Source organism: Selaginella moellendorffii, unplaced genomic scaffold (assembly GCF_000143415.4).
Source record: "Selaginella moellendorffii unplaced genomic scaffold, v1.0 SELMOscaffold_115, whole genome shotgun sequence".
Lineage (NCBI taxonomy): Eukaryota > Viridiplantae > Streptophyta > Lycopodiopsida > Selaginellales > Selaginellaceae > Selaginella > Selaginella moellendorffii.
Genome location: NW_003314376.1, coordinates 132,765 through 139,759, shown reverse-complemented (window position 1 = coordinate 139,759; position 6,995 = coordinate 132,765).

Here is a 6,995-nt window from a genome sequence, read left to right as displayed (position 1 = left end):
TCCTTACACATGGTAAGTATCTTGTTCTTTGACTTTTTCATCAATGACATGTTATTTCAGGGACGGGAATGGACATACAATCTTATTGTGGAGAGGGTATTAGGAGGTGTTGCTCATCTCAGGAGCTTGCTGGTAAACTTTGTGAGGAAAATGGAGAAAGAGTGTAATGCAAGATTGACGGAGCCATCAACAAAACCCAAACAAAGATGAAAACAGGCGAAGGGATCTTAGGGGGCACACCATGGTCAAAAGATAAAAATATCAGAGACAATCATGCTCTGGATCATATTTCAGAAATGGTTATTTATATAGGAAATTATATATCTATGGTGTTTGGTCACTTAAACTTAACTTGAAAACTTGGGACTCAAGCTTCTCCAAGTAGATTAGATGTTACATTCTGTCCTTTACAAATGTACAACTTTGTAACTATGATTCAAGTTCTTTAAATCTTTTTTGATTTCATGATAGAGAGTTGTCCAAAGTAAAGTGTGTGCTTTTGTCTTGCTGATGCTTGGCAAGTTTCTTTGTGCCTTCTTTCAGCTGATCTAGACAAGGTCGTTAATACATTTAAGTTTCGTGATGGTTGCATGTTTTTCTTCTATTGAAGAATTAACTCTCTCTTTGAGTGAAATTATAAGAAATGCCCTATATTGTTTTCAGTGTAATTTATAGATAAAGTTTATTTTAGTTTCAAATACAATACCAATATCTATTTTTTTCACCTCATGTTCAGACGTTATGATGAATCCAAACTTTAACATTTGGATCCATCCTATGCAAAGGATGAAAGATTTCAGAATTTTAACATTTAAAGAATTATATGTAATTGCAACTTGAGAATTGGTTGATTATGATGTTGTAAAGCTTCCCATTTATAATATCACTTCCATACTTGAGAATTATATACTCATAATGATGGTATTCCTGCTTGATCGCTATTTTTTACTTTCAACTATAATGCTTTTGAGTATGCTGTGTTTGCTTCCTTTGACCAAGTATTTGTAATGTTCATATGTTTGTTGTTTCTCGTCTACTAATATGAAATTAAAAAAGATTTAAAGAACTTGAATTATAATTATAAAGTTTGTATATTTGTACAGAGCATGGTTGAAAGAAAAACATAACATCTAATCAACAACAAAATCTCGGAGAAACTTAACTCCCAAGTTTAATATGGGTTTAAACAAAAAAGTTTTGGGAAAAAAGTTCTATATAATAATGTAAATAAGTTTGTGAATAAGCTTCTATAGGTTTAAAGTGACCAAACACTATAGATCCATAAGTGGTTTGCTTCAGCAAACCTATGGTGGTATTGAACATACTTAAACTATGCTTGGAGATTCTAGGATATTTTAATATCTAATAGTTGTAGTTAATTTAGATTAATCTTTTTATTTATAATTTATAAACTTCCTTATAAACACTTTCTAGTATATTTTTGTTTATTCTACTATAATATTATTCTTAAATAAGTTTAGAACTAAATTACTCACAGCAAATTAATTCAGAGATAAGTATTGTCTCTCATATTTTTTATCTCTTCACCAAGGTGTGCCAGCTAGGATCCTTTCGCGTCTTTTCAGGTACCATCTTTAATTGACGGCTCCATCAACCTTGCATGACACTCTTTCCTTGCAAAGTTTACCGACCTCCCAAGAAAAGCTTTTCTCTCATTGAGCGACCACGCTGAGTAGTGGATTCCCTCCAGATTTCTCTCCCAGATCTGTGAGTGGAACCTCTTCTCTGCTAAGTCGCCGCGTGCCTTGAGCGCCACCATGAAAGTCTGAGCGTTTGGCTGCGGCTTGCTCATAGCACTCAAGAGGTTGTTCTTGGCAAATCCCAGGAACCAACGTTTTGCTGCTCCATGCAAAGTCTCAGCGTTTGGAGGCAGGCCAGCTTCTCGTTGCATCTGATAGAAGACGTGCATGTCCCATGATGATCATGTTCCAGGCAACCAACGTCATGTTTCTTTGTCAGACCAACCTATCCTGTTCTTCGTCCCATCCTGTCAAACAACCTGTGTTGCAAGCCGCAGTGTAGACTTCGACCATACTTCCACAATTTTGCACTTGCTTGATTCCTGGCTTATGATGCTCTTGACTCTGGAGAAACCTATCTGCCCGCTATGCCCTGCTCTGCTTCTTTCTATTAGGATTTTGATTTCGTAGTCATTGATTCTCCCAGGGTAATACAGATCATAAAATGTATTACATATACTCATCGAAGTTGAGATTTGAGCACCTGCAAGAACAGAGAGCAAAAGTAGTACATTACCTTTTCTCAAAGCTCGGGTGGATCGATGAACTTGGTAGGTTCCTGCTCTACTTTCCAGTCCATGTTCCGAGCCAGCTGCGCAATAACTTCCAAGTCTGGTGACTTCCACCAGTGGACCCTTGTATGTGATCTTCACCGTCCGTGAGCAAGACCCTGCTGTCTTCTTGCTCTGCAACTTCATCTCCTTGAAGATTGTTTGTACACAATCTTCCATGTGACAAGGCATGCACTGTGCTGACTTACGCGTCACTGCCAGTGTTGGCAGGACACTTTGAGGAGAATCCCAGAGTGCCATTGCTGTGCGAACCACGAGTGTGAGCTTCCAGCTGTTTCTTCTCAGTCAGAGAATCGTCCACCACAACTTCGATCTGCCACCCGGGATCCTGAAAGATCGCATTACTGCGCTGCTTCCTCCGAGAGAACATCCATCGCACGAGCAAAAAGAATGCGAGCAGCACCAAGATCGCAACCAAAACCCACAGAAGAAGCTGGAGCAGCGACCATGGCGTCCTCCGAACCACTGTAACTACTGCTGCGGGTGTTGGTGTGGCCACTGCTGCGTCGTGACCCTCGCGACGATGGTGGTGGTGGTGGTGGTGGTGGTTGTGGCGTCCTCCATGGTGGTGACCATGGTGATGGTGGTGAACAACCAGAGGGGCTCCATCACCGTCATGATGATGGTACACTGCTGCTGCTGGAGCTGGATCGTGGTGGCGAGCATCGGGCGCTGGAGCTAGATGAGCAGGGTGGCCGCGAGCAGGGTGAACGAAAGCAGCTGGCGCTGGGGCTCGAACTGGAGCGTCACCTTGAAGAACTGGAGCTAAACCTGGCACTGGCTCGTGGGCTCCTCGAGGATGGTGTCCATGGTGGTGTGGTGGATGTGCTGGAGCTAGAGCTGGAGCTCGCGGGTGTGAAGCTCGGTGATGGCCGCCATGCCAGGGCGCTGGAGCTCGGCGGGCAAGCGTTGGGGCGGCGTGAGCGCGAGAGACCATAGCTTACCTGACGAGAGCTTCGACAATAGAAAAATCCAAGCGAGAAAGATTATAACCTAACCCTTGACTTAGAAAATAGAAAATAAAGAGGTACTTTTGGCTTTGTGAAAGAAACAAGAGCTTGTGACGCTGTGGATTGTCGGACTTGAACTGAGCATGCCAAAGAGCCCAAACCTAGATGTGAACAGCGATTTAATCTCACAATCACGAAATGCTCAATATTTCAACATCTTTAATTTGATGTCCAGGCTCAATCCTAATGTACTTCCAGTGAACGAAACTTGTTTACTCGTTTGCAAAAATGTGGGAAAAAGAACACAAGATAAATATCTATGCATTGCTCTGTTGACAGTCTCACGGTGCAACATCCATCCATAGCTCCCCCAGAGGTCAACACCAGTAAAATCGGTCAAAACGCCTGGAACGATCCAATAATCAAACATATTTGGAGATGCTGGTTATTGATCCCTAAGCGAGCGCTCTACCATCTGAGCTATCTCCCCTTAGCAAAGAAACAAAAATGCTAAACTTTTCTCTTCACCATTCTAATACTCATCCTTGGAGATTCTGGCAGCTTTTGTTGCATTTCAAGAGCCTTTTGAGAGATGAGCTTTGGAAAGCCCACCATCTCCAGCAAGTTTCTATAGCCAAGAAGCTGCATCTGCAGGCAACCATGAAGAATGTTACTAATGCTTATAATAATAATACATATTATAGTAATAGTAATCACAAGAGGAGGAGGAAAAGGGATAGTGTTTTGCTTTGCAGTGTTATGCAAGAGGATGAGTAAAGCAATTGGTAAAACCAACACAATATAAATCAACTGGTATGGTCTTCTGTACCAATCAAATTGTCTAAACACTAATATTAATTGGTATTTTGGTTTGCTAGTAAACAACATATTTGTATAGCTAAAAGTCTTTTAAAATGAGTAACTTGTTTTTCTTACAAAAGTTCAAAATTGGAAACGTCACCTTCACATTCTTTCAAAATTTAAGTGCATTTGCTTTTCTGAACAAACAAATAGAGATATTGGGCATGCTTTAAAAGCTTACTAGGTGATGGATTTTGTTTCAAGGTGGCCTCTCTCCATTCCTTGTATTCCAAGCATGTTGTCCTGCCTGGATCTTGTACCAAAACCAAACTAATGCCTTTGGAACTTGTAAGTTGTAACAAGCAAATCAATGCCTTCCTACTGACCTCAAGAATGTACAACTTAATGTAGTCCTATACAGATCTGATAATAGAGAGAGCAAAAGGAGTCATTAAAAATATTTTCAAATATTCTGGTACACGAAAGAATAATTTATTAATGTTTTCATGGAAATATTTTTATTAAACAGGTATTTTTAAAAAATTAAAATTAAAATAATATTTAGATCTGAGTGGCAATATTTCCTATTTAATAGAGGTTTTACCTTCTGACCTAATTTACAGAATAAATTCACTATATTTAGTATTACTGAATATACATTTATTACTATAAAATCCATTTGAGTGTAACTTTAAAAAATATCGTTTGTTATTTTATGAGTAATTTATAAGTAAATGTTTATTTATAAATATATATCAAATTCAAATATAATACAAATATCTAGTTCTTTTCCAATGTCACAAACCCCCCATATTAAGATATTGCAGTGAATCCAAATTTTATGATTTAGATCCATCCCAAAAGCCATATAATATATAAAATATATATTGTGAGTGCTCAAAATAAAGATTAATTAAAGTTTAGGCCCCTACTTGATTTCAGATTTAGTCCCAAATGGACAGTCTATAATTAGTGTATTACTTAGCTAGGGTAATACATATATCTACATATATATATTTACAAACTTTACACCATCCTCCTTTTGGAAGATGAAAAGGTGATAATGATAAGTCAGGTGGAACATCTTGAGTTTATGTTGAGCAATTATAAATTACCACAAGAATCTAAAACTCCCACAAAACCACCAATAAAGTTGATGATAACCATGATTGAAATAAAATCTAAAACCATGGCATAATCATTAAGCCACTATAGAACGTTGATGAACCAATTGCAACTCTTTATGCAACTCCCAAATGCTCAAACCAACCACACAACTATAACTTTGCACTAGGGAGGTCAGACTCACTCCATTCATCTTTCACATTCTCCTTATCCCCTCCTTGAAGAAAAAATGGTTTTGAAACACTAGCTCCTTTTGGACTTACTGTGCTCGTCTTCACTTCGCCATTTATGTCCGGCCTCACTCCACTATCGCATCTATTCTGCCTCATTACGTCGGGGTTGGATGTTTCATTCAAACTCACTATGCTTGTCCTCACTCCACAATCTATATCATTCGTCCTCGCTCCACTATCATATTTGCTCGTCCTCACTCCATCATCGGGGCCAGACTCCCATCTGTCCCCTCTACTCCCTCCTCTAAAGAAAAAAAAGTTTGAAGTGTCAAGGCAGAAAGGAGAAAATAGAAAAAAAATTTGAAGAAAAACAATTGTGGAAGAAGAAAAAGTAAATAAAGAAGCATTGGAAGAAGAATTTGCAACAACTGACAATGCAAAAATGGAAAATCAAAAGAATATATGCATAAAGCTTGGTCAATAGGGGATTTCCTTTCGTAAAATATTTCAGCCACAATATAAACAAAAGATTCACACCACTCAACCTTCTCAACACACAACTTAACACCTGATATGGAAAAATCAATAACAACATTCACACTCTCAAGGGAATATATAAATTCTTCATGAGCAATAATAAAGCAAAGGCTGTCAATGGCACTCACAAATGGGGACATGCATTCAACCCAAAACTCTAGCCAAAGTGACTTAACCCTTGGAACAAGGAAATACTCAATACCAGAACTAATCAAAGACTTTACCAACGAAACAAAAGCAAGATTCTCAACTTCATGGATACATTCAATATCCAGATTAGTATGAGGAGGATAGAAAACACTCAACTCAACACTGGATTGAGAATTAAAATCATAAAAGTCATAAATGATTTACATGCCAAAAGAAGAAAACACTACAAATGAAGAAGAAATACTAGGAACTTGAGAAGGTGGCTCAAGCTGAAAAATAAAAAAATAGTTGGGAAAGAGTAGAAGGGAAAGAAAAAGGATTTAATAATAGATTGAAATATTGACACCTACTTCACGAAACCTCCACTTCATCTCCAAAACTATCTCTATAATAATCAAGCTCATCATCACACTTTGGAATCCACCCGAGTTCATACACATTGTTTTTCCACAAACTTAATCCTCAAACATTCTCCAAGAATTTAAATGGCATCATCCATAGCTCACCAATCAATATTATGATCACACTCCATATCAATAAGAGATGGTAGAACATTGAGAACAGGATAAACTGTATAATCACATCCCACAAAAGCTGGAGACCAACAAACAACACATCAAGGATGGGCACAATACCAATATGATCACACCCCACAACACCAAAAGTTAGATCCAACGGAGCAGTATTAACAGCCTCAAGTGACATACTTCTTGATTGATGAGGGCCCGGCGGCAGAGTACATCCTAAGCTGTGACATTGTTGCATTCAACAAGATATGATCTACTCGGCCATCTCCTTTTTTTGATTGTGTTCTTCACTGCGAGAAATGAAGGACTCTCGTCGTCATTGTATTCCCTCCAGCTTTCTACAATCTTAAAAAGTTTTGTATGATCCATCCATCGTTCCAAATAAAATTGGGGCTACAAC